Here is a 20,414-nt window from a genome sequence, read left to right on the forward strand (position 1 = left end):
GTCTTTCTTTTTAGGGATATTGAAGAATTGGGGTTGGATTAGCATGCACTAACACCCACAACTTCTACAAGGGTTCCTAGAATGATTTGTGATGAGATTACTCTAGTCTCCTTGGAGCCTATAAGAGGACTGGAGAAAATAATTCAAGAAAAACATAGGTGGAAACAAATTTGATTTTTCTGGCCAAAAGTGGTAAACACTTTAGTTTGTGGATAACAGCTAACAGGTTAGAAAATGGTTTCTAAACACCAGGCCTGGCCTGGCCTGGCCACGAACATGAGGGAAGAGAGGTGGGCTTTGGGACAGTGTGGGAAGGGCCCCTATGATTATGACCCAGACCATGTAGGCTGAAGACTGCTACGCTGGAGTGCAGAAGCAGTGATTAATGTGGCTGTGCAGGAGGCAGAAGGAGGTGATTGCCTTAATTATGTGGGCGGAGGCTGATTAGTGGAATAGTTGAGAGGGAGGGTAGGGGATACACTGCAGATCTTTAAGAAGCTCGGGTAAAGGGGTTAAAGAAAGGCAGCAGAAGGTGACAGGAGAGCAGAGGCAGGGAAGAGCTTTCTGTGAAGCTTGGAAATTAAATCCATTATTCAAAAGCATGTGTGTGAGTTCTGTGACAGTTTCCAGGGACATCTTCTCCCCTTCCACTCTCTATACTTTCTTTATTGGATGTAATTTAACTAGGTTTATGCGGGTCATTTTTTCCATATATATCTATACACCAATGCTACTTTTCTTTCACAACTACCTTATTGAGCTACTGGTCCTCAAGTTTCCAAGAACATGAAGCACACGGGAGAGAAAGATCTCCTCAGGGTGTGATGGCAAATGTTTGACAACTGGCTGATTCCCCAGGAAAAGAAAGGGCACTGACTTAAGTATTGGCCGGTTTCTATGCTATAAATACTCTGTTAACCAGCTACCAAAAAGACATCATGGAATGCAGAAGTGAGAAGAGATGCATAATAGCATGACATTATGTAGAATGGACACCACACCATATGGAGACAATAGCCATAAATAATATCAAGAATATAAGTGATAGCAAACTGTAGAAAAATTATCAATTAGGAAGTGTTGAGGCTTTATTAGTTTTGTTTTTAATATAATTTATTTATTTGTATGTTTATGCGATTTATTTTTTTCATAAAATCTCTGTTTAACAAGTGGTCTGCAAAATTTTGGAAAATTTATGATTTTTGTTTGTGAGTTGGTTCAAGCTGATTGCAGCAAACGATTGGGTCCTTCTCCTTTCTCTCCTCAGTGGTGAGGATGTGTGTTGGCTCACTACTTTGGTGGGCAAAAAATAGGGACAAACTTGTACGTATGGTCGTCTAAAAAGATAAATGGAGATTGGATAGCATCACCTATTCAATGAACATGAATTTGAGCAGAATCTGGGAAAGAGTGAAGGACAGGAAAGCCTGCTGTGCTGCAGTCCATGGGGTCACAAAGAGTTGGGCACAACTTGGCAACTGAACAGCAACAGAAGCTTAAACCTTATCAATACTTAGCCAAGTTAAAGCATCTCTCTATATATTTCATTTGTGTGTCTGTTTACAAAATCTGATACGTAAGTGTATCAATATATGTATGATAAGCACAAATATGTATTCCAATTATTACATAGCTGTAATTTATAGATTTTGGAGCCCAAAAAAAAAATAAAGTCTGACACTGTTCCCACTGTTTTTCCATCTATTTCCCATGAAGTGATGGGACCAGATGCCATGATCTTTGTTTTCTGAATGTTGAGCTTCACGCCAGCCTTTTCACTCTCCTCTTACACTTTCATCAAGAGGCTTTTTAGTTCCTCTTCACTTTCTTCCATAAGGGTAGTGTCATCTGCATATCTGAGGTTATTGATATTTCTCCCGGCAATCTTGATTCCAGCTTGTGTTTCTTCCAGCCCAGCGTTCCTCATGGAAGGAAATTTATGACCAATGTAGACAGCATATTAAAAAGCAGAGACATTACTTTGCCAACAAAGGTCCGTCTAGTCAAGGCTATGGTTTTTCCAGTGGTCATGTATGGATGTGAGAGTTGGACTGTGAAGAAAGCTGATCGCCAAAGAATTGATGCTTTTGAACAGTGGTGTTGGAGAAGACTCTTGAGAGTCCCTTGGACTGCAAGGTGATCCAACCAGGCCATTCTAAAGGAGATCAATCCTGGGTGTTCATTGGAAGGACTGATGCTAAGGCTGAAACTGCAATACTTTGGCCACCTCATGCGACGAGTTGACTCACTGGAAAAGACTCTGATGCTGGGAAAGGTTGGGGGCGGGAGGAGAAGGGGACGACCGAGAATGAGATGGCTGGATGGCATCACCGACTCTGTGGACATGAGTTTGAGTGAACTCCGGGAGTTGGTGTTGGACAGGGAGGCCTGGCGTGCTGTGATTCATGGGGTCGCGGAGAGTTGGACACGACTGAGCGACTGAACTGAAATGAACTGAACTGAACTGAACTGAATTTATAGATAAGTTACTGTATATACACATAATTGATTTAGATATAACATTATCACATATATGCACACATTTCCCACATACCCTCATAAAACATATAACGTTTATTACCTCAGGAAGGTGCATTACCTATAGAAAATGAACTAGAGCAGAGTGCTGGAATATTTGTTAACTATGTTCTTCAGGCAGGAACTGCAGAAATGAAAGGAGACCCCAGATCAGAAGAAACTTGCTCTTCCCTCCAAGAACCTACAGTGTATCAGAGCAACAACAAAAAATCTATACTATAGAAGATCAACAAGTACATCATAAGAGCTAATATCGATGATCATATGTTGATGTTGTATTCTCTGCCATGCAGTTTCTCCGGTGACTCTCGCATGAGCCTTCTAGAGAAGAACTCTTTATTATTTCCATTTTAAGATGGGGTCACTGATTCTGAGAGTTTCATTAGCTTGCTTAAGGTCAAGCAGGTAGTATATGACCAAACGGGATTTCACCAAAGGTCTGACTCAGGACTAGAGCAGGATCCATCACTTCTTTCTGTAAACTAAGCTGTATGATTCAGACTACGAATGCTTCCATGGCTCCAAAGAAGACAGATCCTTCATGAGCATCACAGAGGAACAGACATTTGGCAGCCTTAAAGCAGATCCGCAGAGATACAGAAAAAGAGTAAGAGTCAACAGTAGAGACTTTAGCAACAATAAATACATATGTTGCTTCTGATAATCTGATGTACTTGGTGGAATGTGGAGGCTTATGGAAAAGTTTAAACCTAATTTTGGCTTATTTCAGGAATAATTCATGATCGTTTCAATAGAAGTTCTGATAAAAAAAAACTTGGGAGAATTTAAATTTTTCTAATCAAATTAATTAGCCATATCAATAGGGTTACATGAGTGTTTAGACTATCTAAAAGAGCAGTAGTTTAAAGAATACTTCAAGAAATTTAGATGGGCCCATGTTCATGCTTACAATTTCTAAGCTAATTGCAGATTATTCTTATCTAATCAGTGGAGCCTTAATGACCTCTCCTAGGCAACAGTAGGTTAGCCTATATAGAGATTATACATAAATTTGATAATAATTAAGGCTTTAAAGAGACTCATTTTAAATGTTCCCTAATTTGGTAATTTCACTGCAATTGTAAGCTGGTGTGTGTGTGTGTCTGAGAGATCAAACACATCTTTATACATAGCTATATATTTAGTTTTAAAGTGGAAATCAGGTTTTATACTTATAACTTAAATGTACACAATCTCACTTCTTTTTGACCCTTTCATATGGAGGCTTGGGTTTGTCCAAATAATGGCCAATCCCCTACATCTATGATGACAGAACAAATATTTATTGTTTCTTATTCTGTGCTGGATTCTTCTAAGTGCTTTACATAAATTAACACATTTATTTGTCACAGTTGTTTTATGAGAAAATCATAAGTATTAACTGCATTTTACCTATGTAGAAACTGAGTCCGGAGAAGGCAATGGCAAGCCACTCCAGTACTCTTGCCTAGAAAATCCCATGGACGGAGGAGCCTGGTAGGCTGCAGTCCACGGGGTTGCTACGAGTCAGACACGACTGAGCGACTTCACTTTCACTTTTCACTTTCATTCATTGGAGAAGGAAATGGCAAGCCACTCCAGTACTCTTGCCTAGAAAATCCCATGGACGGAGGAGCCTGGTGGACGGCAGTCCATGGGGTCGCGAAGAGAGACACGACTGAGCGACTTCCCTTTCACTTTTCACTTTCATGCATTGGAGAAGGACATGGCAACCCACTCCAGTGTTCTTGCCTGGAGAATCCCAGGGATGGGGGAGCCTGGTGGGCTGCCGTCTATGGGGTCGCTCAGAGTCGGACACGACTGAAGCGACTTAGCAGCAGCAGCAGCAGAAACTGAGGCACAGAGGTTAAATGACTTGACAAAAGTCACACAGCTGTTAACTGACAAAAGTCATGTGACCATCTTCCATAGTTCCTATTTCTTACCAAGACACAACCCCACCTTCTTCAGCTCTGATCATTATCATCACAACAGGTCATAGTAAGAAAAAACACTCTGTTCCCTTGAATGCAAATCCTCACTAACTGTTGGAAATTAGTGAAGAAATGTGGGCTGTCAAATTTGTGTTTTCCTCCTAAATCCTCCTGTCAATTCAGTATCTCTTTCTCTAATAAAATTACTATGGATACCTAACTCAACCACTTGTTAATATTCCCATCCTTTTCAAGTCTCACATCAAATTCTCATTCTCCATTTCCTTCTATTCACTTTGCAAATGGCCTCAGGATTCTCCATTCTCAACAATGAATATCCCTATTTACACATTCCATTTGCTTTTATTTGCTGCTTTCAGGTTTTAACACCACAGGGATGTTGCAAGTCTATCCCAGCTATTCAGCATTTTCCCAACCCTGCTGAAAATTCACCTCCTTTAACTTAGATTTACCTGTTCCATTTGGAAATTTTATATCATGTTATATTCTAAGCTTTTCATCAATTGGTAAGTGCATTTTTTAACAACATGAATTGAATTCCAACTCCATGCCAGACAGAATGCAGAATTCCTGAGGTAAAAGTATGAAAAATAAAATTAGAACATCCTGAGCCTCAAGGAGAACTAACCAACTTGAGCGCACATTAGAGTCATTGGGAGATTTTTCTGGTGCCCAGGTTATACTCCATGCCAATTAAATCAGAATTTCTGAGTAAAGGACCCGGGCATTCGTTTTCTTGTCTTTTTTTTTTTTTTTAATTTAATTTATTTTTTATTGGGATATTGTTTCTTTACAATGTTGTACAAAAAGTAAATTAGCTATATATATACATTTATCCCCTCCTTCACACACCCCCATCCCACCCAGCTAGGTCATCACAGAACACGGAGCTGAGCTCTCTGTGCTATACAACAGGCTCCCAGTGTTTTCTTATTTTTAAACATTCCAAGTGATTCCAATGTGCAGCCAAGTTGGAGAACCTTTCTATTAAAAGACACAAGTATTAATATATAAAGAAATGATTTTAAAAAGGAATGTACACAGCATGGAACACTATCAGAGACAGAGCAATGATTAACTCAGCTTTTTGAAGAGTGTGTCAGAGGATTTGTTGGGAGAGGAGTAAAGTTTGATTTAATAAGAAGTTGGAGAGCCCCTCAAGAATACTAAGCAAACCATGTTGTCTGAAAGTAGAGGATAGGAGGGGTCAGGAAGGGAAAGTGAAGAGAGAGTCAAGATGGGAGGTTATGAATACCCAGTGGTGTCATTTTAAGGAGCTTGAGCTCCTGTTCTGGGCAATGGGTGGCCTTTAAATGACATCAAGCAAAGGGAAGACCCAGTCACGCTTAGATTGAGTAGAAATCTCCAAGGTAGGCTTCAACAGTATGTGAACTGAGAACTTCCAGATGTTCAAGCTGGATTTAGAAAATGCAGAGGAACCAGAGATAAAGTTGCCAACATCCGTTGGGTCATAAAAAAGGCGAGAGAATTCCAGAAAGACATCTGCTTCATTGACTATGCTAAAGCCTTTGACTGTATGGATCACAACAAATTGTGGAAAATTCGTAAGGAGATGAGAATGCCAGACCACCTTACTTGCCTCCTGAGAAATCTGTATGTAGGTCAAGAAGCAGCAATTAGAACCAGATATGGAACAACAGATGGTTCCAAATAGGGAAAGTGGTACATCAAGGCTGTATGTTGTCACCTTGCTTATTTAACTTATATGCAGAGTAGATCATGTGAAATGCCAGGCTGGATGAAGCACAAGCTAGAATTAAGATTGCTGGGAGAAATATCAATAACTTCAGATATGCAGATGACACCACCCTTATGGCAGAAAGCAAAGAGGAACTAAAGAGCCTCTTGATGAATGTGCAAGAGGAGAGTGAAAAAGTTGAGTTAAAGCTCAACATTCAGAAAACTAAGATCATGGCATCCAGTCCCATCATTCCATGGCAGATAGATGGAGAATAAATGGAAAGAGTGAGATACTTTATTTTTTTGGGCTCCAAAATCACTGCAGACTGTTACTACAGCCATGAAATTAAAAGATGCTTGCTCCTTAGAACAAAATCTATGACCAAAATATATAGCATATTAAAAAGCAGAGACATTACTTTTCCAACAAAAGTCCATATGGTCAAAGCTATATATGGTCTTGCCAGTAGCCATGTATGGATGTAAGAGTTTGAAAAGACCCCGATTCTGGGAAAGATTGAGGGCAGGAGGAGAAGGGGACGACAGAGGATGAGATGGCTGGATGGCATCACCAACTCAAAGGACATGAGTTTGGGTAAACTCTGGGAGTTGGTAATGGACAGGGAGGCCAGGCGTGCTGCAGGCCATGGGGTTGCAAAGAGTCAGACATGACTGAGTGACTGAACTGAACTGAAGAGTTGGACCATAAAGAAAGCTGAGCAGGGGGCAGTCCCAAGATGGCAGAGGAATAGGACAGGGAGACCACTCCCCCCCCAAATTCATCAAAAGATCATTTGAAAGCTGAACAACTTCCACAAAATGACTTCTGAATGCTGGCGGAAGACACCAGGCACCCAGAAAGGCAGCCCATTCTCTTTGAAGGGAGGTAGGACAAAGTATAAAAGACAAAAGAGAGGGATGGAGCGCCATCCCGGGAAGGGAGTCATCAAGGAGTTTCCAAACAGTAGGAAACCCTCTCACAGGCAGGTCCATGGGGAGTTTTGGAACCGCAGAGGGCAACAAAACTGGGAGGAAAAACAACACACAATGTGAGCCTAACCCCAGCTGCCAGTGAAGAAGTAGCCCAGACGCTTGTGTTGGCCACCAGCGAGTGGGGCCGGGACAGGGATGCGCGCATCATCGTCCTTAGGGTAAGGCCTGGACCTGAATGCCCTGAGGACAAGCTGAGGGAGCAAATGTGAGATAGCAATCCAAACAGTGGGATCTCCAGAGGGGGGAAGAGAAAGAGAGGGCTTTCCCCGCGAATGGCTCTAACGCATAGCCTGGCCAGCTCACAGAACAAAGGATTGAGCGAATACCAAAGGAGAGCTAGCTTGCTGTGCACCGGCCCCTCCCCACCACCGGAGGCAGAGAGGCAAGCGTGCAACAACCAGAGCCAGAAGGCAAGGGACAATCTCAGCCTCAGAAACCAGCATCCTCCACCTAACTGTGAGCAGGCTCCCAGTTGCTAACCACGTCTTCCTGGGATCCTGAACAGTTGACATCTGCCAGGAGGGTCACAGCCTGAGATCAGCTCCCCAGAAGAGACACGGGACACACCCAGGAAACCGATTGGCCAGGACCGGGAGGTGATTAACACGCTCAACCCACCTACAACAGTGTGCTCGCCAAGCACCTGGTCACCTGAGCTGCTCAGAACTGGGATGGGCCCAAAACGCACGTCCAACTGAGTCTGTGCCCAAGACTGTACCCAAGAACCTGAACCTGAGTGGCTTAGACCTGGGAAGTGAATGAAATGCAGGGTCTGCTTTGGACAGTACCCCTGCAGAGCACCCTGGAGCCTGAGCAGTGTAGACCTGGAAAGCACATGCTGCCATGAGCTGGGGCAAACCCAATGTGGTCCATATACTGAGCAATCCCCACACATGCCAATGATATTTGTTTTCAGTGTCCTTCCCTCCCCACAGTACAACTGAACAAGTGAGTCTAAATTAGTGACCACCTTTGCCCCCTTGTGTCAGGGTGGAAATTAGTCACTGAAGAGACTTGCAAACAGAGGAAGCCAAAATAAACAAAAAAGAGGCAACTGCTCTGGAAATGACAGGTGCAACAGATTAAAACCCTGTAGTAAACTGACTAGACATTGGAGGGGGCCTATAGACCTTGAGAACAAATACAAGCTGGAACAAGGAACTGTCCGAGACTGAACTGACCCCTCACTGCCCATAATATCCCCAGAGAAATTCCCGGATATATTTTTACTATTATCACTTTTGAATTTTTTTTAAAATTTAAGTTCTTTATTACTCCTTTAATTTTCTTTTTATAACTACTATTCAGTTCAGTTCAGTCGCTCAGTCGTGTCTGACTCTCCGCGACCCCATGAATCACAGCACGCCAGGCCTCCCTGTCCATCACCAATATAACTACTATTACCTTGCAAAAAAAGACCCTATTTTTAAAGCAAATTTCATATATATTTTTTATAATTTTTGTGATTGATTTTGTTTTGTATTTTTTAATATTGTATTTTTGAGAGCCTAATGTCTAATCTAGATTTTTAACCTTTGCTTTTTGGTATTTGTTATCAATTTTGTACCTTTAAGAATCTACTCTTCAGTATCCATTTTCACTTAGGGGTGTAATTACTGGCTTGATTGCTCTTTTCCTTTTTGACTCTCCCGTTTCCCCCACCAGGTCACCTCTATCTTCTCCCTCCCCCATCTCTTCTCTGCCTAACTCTGTGGATCTCTCTGGGTGTTCCGGGTTGTGGAGAACACTTAGGGAACTGATTACTGGCTAGCTTGCTCTCTCCCCTTTGACTCTCCCTCTTCTCCTCCTGGTCACCTCTATCTCCCTGCTCCCTCTTCTCTTCTCCATGTAACTCTGTGAACCTCTCTGGGTGTCCCTCATTGTGGAGAATTGTTTCACCATTAACCTAGATGTTTTATCATCGGTGCTGTATGGATGGAGAAGTCCTGAGGCTACTGTAAAAATAAGACTGAAAGCCAGAGGCAGGAGGCTTAAATCAAAAACTTGAGAACATCAGAGAACTCCTGATTTCAGGGGACATTAATAGACAAGAGCTCACCCAAAAGCCTCCATACATACACTGAAACCAAGCTCCACCCAAGAGCCAACAAGTTCCAGAGGAAGACATACCATGCTAATTCTCCAGCAAAGCAGAAACACAGCCCTAAGAATTAAAATACAGACTGCCCAAAGCCATGCCAAACCCATTGACACCCCTAAACTCAATACTAGACTCTTCATTGCACTCCAGAGAGAAGAGATCAGCTCCACCCACCAGAACACAGATGCAAGCTCCCCTAACCAGGAAACCTTGACAAGCCACTACTCCAACCCCGCCCACAGGCAGCAGGCTCCAAAATAAAGAGGAACCATGAACTTCCAGCCTACAGAAAGGGCGCCCCAAACATAGCAATCTAAACAAAATGAAAAGGCAGAGAAGTATTCTTCAGGTAAAGGAACATGATAAATGCCCACCAAAGCAAACAAAAGAACAGGAGATAGGGAGTCTACCTGAAAAAGAATTCAGAGTAATGATAATAAAGATGATCCAAAATCTTGAAAACAAAATGGAGGTACAGATAATTAGACTAGCGACAAGGATTGAGAAGATGAAAGAAATGGTTTAAAAAAAAGAATTAAAAAAGCATCAATAAATAATAAATAATGCAACAACTGAGATCAAAAGTACTCTGGAGGGAACCAACAGTAGAATAACTGAGGCAGAATATAGGATAAGAGAGGTGGAAAATAGAATGGTACAAATAAATGAAGCAGAGAGGAAAAAATAAAAAAGAATTAAAAGAAATGAGGAAACCTCAGAGACCTCTGGGACAATGTTAAATGCACCAACATTCAAATCATAGGAGTCCCAGAAGAAGACGAAAAGAAAGGGCATGAGAAGATACTGGAGGAGATAACAGTTGAAAACGTCCCTAATATGGGGAAGGAAATAGCCACCTAAGTCCAAGAAACCCAGAGAGTCCCAAACAGGATAAACCCAAGGTAGAATACCCCAAGAAGCATATTAATCAAACTGACAAAGATGAAACACAAGGAGCAAATGTTAAAAGCAGCAAGGGAAAAGCGACAAATAACACACAAGGAAATCCCCACGAGGATAACAGCTGATCTATCAACAGAAACTCTTCAGACCAGAAGGGAATGGCAGGGCACACTTAAAGTGATAAAAGAAAATAACCTGCAGCCCAGATTACTGTACCCAGCAAAGATCTCATTCAAATATGAAGGAAAAATCAAAAGCTTTATGGACAAGCAGAAGCTGAGAGAATTCAGCACCACCAAACCACATCTTCAACAAATGCTAAAGGATCTTCTCTAGACAGAAAACATAGAAAAGGTTTATAAACTCACACCCAAACCAACAAAGTAATTGGCAACGGGATCATACCGATCAATATTACCTTAAATGTAAATGAGTTGAATGACCCAACCAAGAGACAAAGAGTGGCTGAATGGATACAAAAACAAGACCCTTATATAAGTTGTCTACAAGAGGCCACCTGAAACCAAGGGACACATACAGACTGAAAGTGAAGGGCTGGAAAAAAGATATTTCATGGAAACGGAGACCAAAAGAAAGCAGGAGTAGCAATACTCATATCAGAGAAAATAGGCTTTGAAATAAAGACCATGAAAAGAGACAAAGAAGGACACTACATAATGATCAAAGGATCAATCCAAGAAGACATAACAGTTATAAATATATATGCACCCAACATAGGAGTACCTCAATACATAAGGCAAATGCTAACACGTATGAAAGGGGAAATTAATAGTAACACAATAATAGTGGGAGACTTCAATACCCCACTCACACCTATGGATAGATCAACTGAACAGAAAGTTAGCAAGGAAATGCAAACTTTAAATGATATAATGGACCACTTAGACCTAATAGACATCTATAAGACATTTCACTTCAAAACTATGAATTTCACCTTTTTTTCTCCAGTGCACATGGAACCTTCTCCAGGATAACACATCCTGGGCTGTAAATATAGCCTTGGTAAAGTCAAAAAAATTCAAATCATGTCAAGCATCTTTTCTGATCACAGTGCAATAAGATTAGATGTCAGCTACAGGAGAAAAAGTTATTTAAAATACAAACATATGGAGGCTAAACAACACACTTCTGAATAACCAACAAATCATGAAAGAAATCAAAAAGTAAATCAAAATATGCATAGAAACAAACGAAAATGAAAACTTGACAACCCAAAACCTATGGGATTCAGTAAAAGCAGTGCTAAAAGAAAGGTTCATAGCAATATAAGTTTACCTCAAGAAACAAGCGAGAAATCAAATAAATAACCTAACTTTACACATAAAGCGAGTAGAAAAAGAAGAAATGAAGAACCCCAGAGTTAGTAGAAGGAAAGAAATTTAAAAAAATTAGAGCATAAATAAATGAAAAGGAGACTATAGCAAAAATCAGCAAAACTAAAAGCTAGTTCTTTGAGAAGATAAATAAGATTGACAAACCATTATCCAGATTCATCAAGAAAAAAAAGGGAAAAGAACAAAATCAACAAAATTAGACATGAAAATGGAGAAATCACAACAGAAAACACAGAAATACAAAGGATCATAAGAGACTACTATCAGCAACTATATGCCAATAAAATGGACAACTTAGAAGAAATGGACAAATTCTTAGAAAAGTATAACCTTCAAAAACTGAACCAGGAAGAAATAGAAAATCTGAATAGACCCATCACAAGCATAGAAATTGAAATTGTAATAAAAAATCTTCCAAAAAAAAAAAAACCACCCAGGACCAGGTGGCTTCGTAGGTGAATTCTACCAAAAATTTAAAGAGCTAACACCCATCATACTCAAACTCTTCCAGAAAATTGAAGAGGAAGCTAAACTCCCAAACTCATTTTATGAGGCCACCATCAGCCTAAAACCAAAACCAGACAAAGATGTCGCAAAAAAGAAAACTACAGGCCAATATCACTGATGAACATAGATGCAAAATTCCTCAACAAAATTCTAGCAAACAGAATCCAACAACATATTAAAAAGATCATCATCAAGACCAAGTGGGCTTTATCCCAGGGATGCAAGGATTCTCTAATATTTGAAAATCAAGCAATGTAATACACCATATTAACAAATTGAAAAATAAAATCCAATGATTATCTCAACAGATGCAGAGAAAGCCTTTGACAAAATTCAACACCCATTTATGATAAAAAATAAAAAACTCTCCAGAAAGCAGGCATAGAAGAAACATATCTCAACATAATAAAAGCCATATATAATAAACCCACAGCAAACTTGGTGAAAATGGTGAAAAATTGAAAGCATGTACTCTAAAGTCAGGTACAAGGCAAGGATGCCCACTCTCACTGCTACTATTCAACTTAGTTTTGGAAGTTTTAGCCACAGCAATCAGAGAAGGAAAAGAAATAAAAGGAATCCAGTTCGGAAAAGAAGAACTAAAACTCTCACTGTTTGCAGATGGTATGATCTTCTACATAGAAAACCTTAAAGACACCACCAGAAAATTACTAGAGTTAATCAATGAATATAGTGAAGTTGCAGGATATAAAATTAATACACAGAAATCCCTTGCATTCCTATACACTAACAATGAGAAAACAGAAAGAGAAATTAAGGAAACAATCCCATTCACCATTGCAATGAAAAAGAATTAGACACTTAGGAATAAATCTACTGGAAAAGACTCTGATGCTGGGAGGGATTGAGGGCAGGAGAAGAAGGGGATGACAGAGAATGAGATGGCTGGATGGCATCACCAACTCGATGGGCATGAGTTTGAGTGAACTCCAGGAGTTGGTGATGGACAGGGAGGCCTGGTGTGCTGTGATTTTTAGGGTCGCAAAGAGTCAGACACGACTGACTGAGTGACTGAACTGAACTGAACTGAACTGAAAGAAACAAAAGACCTATATTTAGAAAACTATAAAACACTGATGAAAGAAATTAAAGATGACACAAATAGGTGGAGAAATGTACCATGTTCATGGATTGAAGAATCAATATAGTAAGAATGAACATACTACCTAAAGCAATCTATAGATTCAGTGCAATCCCTATCAAGCTACCAATGGTATTTTTCATAGAATTAGAACAAATAACTTCACAATTTGTATGGAAATACACAAAACCTCGAATAGCCAAAGCAGTCTCGAGAAAGAAGAAGGAACTGGAGGAATTAACCTTCCTGACTTCAGACTACACTACAAGGCCACAGTCATCAAGACAGTATGGTACTGGAAAAAGACAGAAATAAAGATCAGTGGAACAAAACAGAAAGTCCAGAGATAAATCCACGCACCTATGGACATCTTATCTTTGACAAGGGAGGCAAACATATACAATGGAGAAAAAACAATCTCTTTAACAAGTGGTGCTGGGAAAACTGGTCAACCACCTGTAAAAGAATGAAACTAGAACATTTTCTAACACCATACACAAAAATAAACTCAAAATGTATTTAAGATCTAAATGTAAGACCAAAAACTATAAAATTCCAAGAGGAAAACATAGGCTCTCTGACATAAATCACAGCAGGATCCTCTATGACCCACCTCCCAGAGTAATGAAGATAAAAGCAAAAATAAACAAATGGGACCTAATTAAACTTAAAAGCTTTTGCACAATGAAGGAAACTATAAGCAAGGTGAAAAGACAGTCTTCAGAATGGGAGAAAATAATAACAAATGAAGCAACTGACAAAGAATTAATCTCAAAAATATACAAGCAGCTCATGCAACTCAATATTAGAAAAATAAATGACCCAATCAAAAAATAGGACAAATAACTAAACAGGCGTTTCTCCAAAGAAGACATACAGATGGCTAACAAACACAAGAAAAGATGCTCAACATCACTCATTATCAGAGAAATGCAAATCAAAACCACAACGAGGTACCAATTCATGCCAGTCAGAATGGCTGCTATCCAAAAATCTACAAACAATAAATGCTGGAGAGGGTGTGGAGAAAACGGAACCCTCTTACATTGTTGGTGGGAATGCAAACTAGTATAGCCACTATGGAGAACAGTGTGGAGATTCCTTAAAACCTGGAACTAGAACTGCCATACGACCCAACAATCCCACTGCTGGGCATACACACTGAGAAAACCAGAACTGAAGGATACACGTGTACCCCAATGTTCATTACAGCACTGTTTACAATAGCCAGGACATTGAAGCAACCTAGATGTCCATCAGCAGATGAATGGATAAGAAAACTGTGGTACATATACACAACAGAATATTAGCTATTAAAAAGAATGCACTTGAATCAGTTCTAATGAGGTGGATGAAACTGGATCCTATTATACAGAGTGAAGTAAGTCAGAAAGAAAAACACCAATGCAGTATATTAATACGTATATATGGAATTTAGAAAGATGGTAATGATGACCTTATATGCAAGACAGCAAAAGAGACACAGATAAAAAGAACAGACTTTTGGACTCTGTGGGAGAAGGCAAAGGTGGGGTGATTTGAGAGAATATCACTGAAACGTGTATTACCATATGTGAAACAGATGACCAGTCCAAGTTCGATGCATGAAACAGGGCACTCAAAGCCGGTGCACTGGGACAACCCAGAGGGATGGGATGGGGAGGGAGGTGGGAGGGGGATTCGGGACGGGGACACATGAACACCCGTGGCTGATTCATGTCAGTGTATGGCAAAAACCACCACACTATTATAAAGTATTAATCTCCAATTAAAACTTAAAAATTAATTTAAAATAAAGGAAAACTAGTAAAACTTGCTAATAATTTCTAAATTAAACATAAATAACAGTAAGTATTCTCATAAATATAATTATTTTCATAATTCATTTAAAAAAAAGAAAGTTGAACAATGAAGAATTGATGCTTTTGAGCTGTGGTGATGGAGAAGACTCTTGACAGTCCCTTGTACAGCAAGGAGATCAAACCAGTCAATTCTCAAGGAAACTGATCCTGAATGTTTATTGGAAGGACCAGTGCTGAAGCTGAAGCTCCAATATTTTGGCCACCTGGTGCAAAGAACCAAATTATTGGAAAAGACTCTGATTCTGGAAAAAATTGAATGCAGGAGAAGGGGACAACAGAGGATGAGATGATTGGATGGCTTCACCGACTGGATGGACATGAGTTTGAGCAAGCTTCGGAAGTTGGTGATGGACAGGGAACCCTGGTGTGCTGCAGTCCATGGAGTCACAGAGAGTCAGACATGACCGAGCAACTGAACTGAACTGAACTGAGACAATGGATGGAAAGAATATGGTTACAAAGTAGAAGAACAGTTAGGAAGTGTTGTGATATTCCAGCGAGAGTTCATGAGGATAGTGGCAGGGAAGGTGAAAACAAAATTAATAGACTCAGGATTCATTTGGAAGAGATTCTGCTTTTACTGATGGATTAATAGTGGATTGGATATGAGTGATAAGAGAGAAATGGAAATATAAATGAAAAGTAAGAGTGAAAAGAGAATTAGAATCAAAGAGATTCTGTTTCTGGCTTGAAAATCCAGGTCTGTATTGGACTCATTTACCAAAAAGAGGATAGTTAAGGGAAAGAATTTTTATTCAGCTTTCCTCCCAAGCTTATTAGGTTCAGTTCAGTTCTGTTCACCTTAGGCTTGAAGTGCCTGTGGAGATAGGGTGAGGAAAATGTGTTTAAAGGAGAGAGTCACTGATGGTGTTAAAAGGGGCAGTGGCGGGCAGGGACAAAACGTATCCATTGGTTTTGAACTTGGAGTTCCCTGGTGACTCTGACTACCTGTCTACTCCAGTATGATAGTGATGGAAACCCAAATGGAGTGGGCTGAAGAATGGATGGAAGATGAGGGAGTTGAGGTAGCAAGTAGTCAATGTTAAGGGGTGGAACAGAGAAACGAAACAGTAGCTGGAAGAGAATATGAGGTCAGAAGAGGGTTTCTTCTACCTACCGGGTGCACTGATGTAAAATGATTCAGTAGAGAGTGGGTGTGACATTGCAGAAGTTAGGGAAAAGGGAATATGTATAGAGGAAAAGCCCTTGAACCAATGAGAGGGGTAGTATCTAGAGTGCCCACAGAGGGTCTGACTTTCAATAGAAGATGAGTGCCAAAGGAGGTGGGCTGTGGATTTATTACTGAGACACGAAGAGGCGCCTTTCTGATGGCTTCTATTTTCTCCTGGGATGGCTTCCCTATTGGTACCTCCCTTGCCAGTCTCTTCTGTGATGTCACTAAACAGTAGGCCACTTCCCTCCTTACTGCTTCCAGAGAACAGGACTCAGGGGAATTAGCAATAGACAAGGGGAAGAATGATAATGATTATCTACTGTACCACTAAAACAATTACTTATATTGCTCTTACTGCTCTCATCACCATTGGCGTTTCAACCTTCATTCACCAAGTATTTCTAGGTGCCAGCAACAGTGTTAAATGCTTGAGATTTATTTCATGTAATCTTCACATTGTTCTTATGAGGTATATACTATTTCCCCAGATTTTACAAATGAGAAAAATGAGACACGTAGAGCCAGAAATAGAAGAGTATTTCTGAGGGCTAAGAGAAGGATGGATAGCTAGGTATAGTCAACTGTAGACTTCCCAAGTGGCACTAGTGGTAAAGAATCCGCCTGACAGTGTGGGAGGCATAAGAGACGTGGGTTTGACCCCTGGGTTGGGAAGATCCGCTGAAGGAGGGCATGGCAACCCACTCCAGTATTCTTGTCTGGAGAATCCCTTGTGCAGAGGAGCCTGGTGGGCTATGGTCCATAGAGCCTCACAGAGCTGGACACAACTGAAGCAACTTAGCTTGCATGCACACATAGTCAATTGTGCCAAGTCCTGCTGTATAAACAGGAGCCCTTTTAATTGATTTTGTTCTTCCACAAACTTCAGCATCCTTTCATTGAGTGCATGCCATGGATGAATAAAAGAATGATCGGAAATTTGTTACTGGATGCACAGGGATGGTGGATCTGTCTCTTTACCTTTGTTCTCTGGTTATATCCTGTGATATGGGAGTGATGCTGTACCTGGAAGATGACCCAAGGTGCTTGGACTTTTTATAGTGACCAAGGGAAACAATGATGGGAAACAAGCTGGACTGGTCCATCTGCCGTCCAGTAGGAGAGTAGCAACTTAAAGTTGTTCAGAGCTCTTGAAAGCTTCATACTGAGGCACGATGGTAGAAAGCTTTCTGACAACTGGATAAAATTCAAATAGAAGAACAACTGCATTCCTGTTCTTCTTTCTCTCTAGCCGTGCATATAACCAGTACAGGAAAAGAAGTGAGACATGTAGGAAAAATCTAATGAAATAAATGTCTGTTGAATAAATGCCCACTGTACTTGTAGTATAATTAAAAAAATATTGGTGTTTTTTTTGGGGGGAGTGTTGGGGAGAGGTTGTATTGTCTTGACTCTGGCAAGATTGATATTATTTCTCCCTTTGTTTCTGCAAGACAAAAAATGATGTGAAGTCCTAAAGCTGGCTAGTGGCAGAATGAAAATTAACATCCAGGACCTAAAACTTCTACTTTTCATTCTATTTCATTGTGGTTCTAGAAATCTAGTACATACCCACTCCTCTTCATCTTCACCATTTGCATAATGATGACATGCCAGGACCTAGAGCTTAGTTCCACAGTCTTTTGAACCAAACTCTTGGCACTGATCTCCAGGCATATTTTAAGTCTTCCTCCTTTCCCTGAGGCGTTCCCTGCCTGCCTTCCTTCTCATCTGTGATGAGTTCTTCCCACATCCCTTATTCACACTACCTTACCAGAATGCAACAGTTTTCAAGATGCCACAGTTTTTGCAGAACTCAGCTCATAAATCAATGGTCATGAAGAGTGACCATATTTTTCCCTTGACATGATCTTGAGATTAAAATCACCTTTTATTTTGTTTCTTTAAAAAACAAAAACAAACAAGTAAAATAAGCCCATTATTGGATTTACACACTGGGCCAGGACCTTAGGCAGACACACAGAAAGAAAAGAAAAAGGAACCAGCTCTTACCAAGTGGACACAATATTTGCAGTATTATGGATATGCTATCTCTTTTCTACACAGCTCTGTAAAATGTGCATTGCTATCCTTATTACATAGAAGTAGAGATTGATTTCCAGTGAGATTCAGTAATAAATGAGGTAGAATTTCAATCAGGTAAGTATAGAATTGAAGGCAGGTGGAGAAGGGGATGATAGAGGATAAGATGGTTGGATGGCATCACTGACTCAATGGACATGAGTTTGAGCAAGCTCCGGGAGTTGGTGATGGACAGGGCAGCCTGGCGTGCTGCAGTCCATGGGGTTCCAAAGAGTCGGACATGACTGAGCAACTGAACTGAACTCTGGAATAAGTGCTTCCTCCACTACACTACTCTATCTTCTCCAGAAGACTAAGCAAACATGTCTGCCTTTTAATATACCCAAGCCTAGTGCTTCCCAATAGCTCAGTGGGTAAAGAATCTGCCTGCAATTCAGGAGCCGCAAGAGATGTGAGTTCAATCCATGGGTCAGGAAGATCACCTGGAGGAGGAAATGGCAACCCACTCCAGTATTCTTGCCTGGAAAATTCCATGGACAGAGGAGCCTGGTGGGCTACAGTCCACGGGGTTGCAAAGAATCAGACATGACTGAGCACTCACAGAAAGAGAGAGAATAGTAAAGCAGCTCTACTTATGTGAGCGTCCATTATCCATGAACGTAAAATGATGGTCATGGATAATTGTTGATTTTACAAGTGAAGTCAGAAGGATAAGGGCATTAATTCTAGCTCCGCCACCTTTTGGCACATACTTAGACATTTTGTTGGACTGTGGAGAAAGCTAATCGCCGAAGAATTGATGCTTTTGAACTGTGGTGCTGGAGAAGACTCTTGAGAGTCCCTTGGACTGCAAGGAGATCCAACCAGTCCATTCTAAAGGAGATCAATCCTGGGTGTTCATTGGAAGGACTGATGCTAAAGCTGAAACTCCAACACTTTGGCCACCTCATGTGTCGAGTTGACTCACTGGAAAAGACTCTGATGCTGGGAAGGATTGGGGGTAGGAGGAGACGGGGACGACAGAGAATGGCTGGATGGCATCACCAACTCGATGGGCATGAGTTTGAGTGAACTGCGGGAGTTGGTGATGGACAGGGAGGCCTGGCGTGCTGTGATTCATGGGGTCGCAAAGAGTCGGACACGACTGAGTGACTGAACTGAACTGAACTGAAAGACACTTTGTAAATGTCTCAGAGTCTCAGAGTTCTCACCTTTAGATTGGGATAAAATGAGTCTGAGTTAGAAAGTTAGAAATGAACTTGGAAAGTTAATTAAGTTAGAAAGCTCATGTAAGATATTTAGCCTAGTTCTTTATATGTTAAGCATTCAATAAAATGGTGACTGCTTGTTATTGGGAGTATTAGTGGAACAGGAAGGGTGATGTAAAGTGCTAGAGCAACTAAGAGCCCAGGGCCCCTGACTTTCCCTAGGGTATTAGAGGGAAGACTTCACTAAAACAGATTCTGTTTGAATTAGATGTGAAGAATGAATGCAGGAGGTCTCCAGTGGAAAAGGGCATGGAAACATGAAACGTTGCAGTGGCCAGGGGTCTGGAGAGTGGCCAGTACGCTGGAGACTTACACCTGCTGCATAAGTGTCTGGACTTCATTGCATGAAGCCCCAGAGGAAACCCTGAGAAATCTTTAAGTGAGGAACTGACGAGACGCTTCTGGTTTTCCCATCGCTGTGGCTGCCGTGATGCATGGTCTGGAGGCCCCGGGAGAGTCGTCTCTCCTCCTCCTTCATTCTTTGTGCACAGTCACACTTCTGGGTCCTGAACACCTCAAGCTATGAAATCACATTTAGAGGGCACGATGGTGGAGCGCGGAAGGAGAGAGAGAGGCAGCAAAACAACCAAAGGGAAAAGCAAGTCCCCGGAGATCCAGCGAAGATGCCCTCGCTGTTCTAACATGGAGAAAATGAGAAAAGCAAGGAGCACATTACAAACAAGAACATGTGTATGCATTTATTAACATTTCCAACGTGGGTTTAATTTTCCGTGTGCCTCCCGCCTCCACAGAGCCCGGTGCATTTCATCTAACCTCTCGTTAAGTTGCATGTGAGCCATCTTTTTAACGTGTCCTCTGGGGGAATCTTCAAACAGACTCTGTAATCTCGCTTATAAATGACTCTCCTTCAAAATGCTGTTTACGTTCATTCTTTTACCAGCTCCTCCTCCACCCCACCCCTTGCCTTTTAGAGCC

This window comes from Moschus berezovskii, chromosome 7 (assembly GCF_049115385.1).
Source record: "Moschus berezovskii isolate FMDL1 chromosome 7, NW_MosBer_1.0, whole genome shotgun sequence".
NCBI classification, from domain to species: domain Eukaryota; kingdom Metazoa; phylum Chordata; class Mammalia; order Artiodactyla; family Moschidae; genus Moschus; species Moschus berezovskii.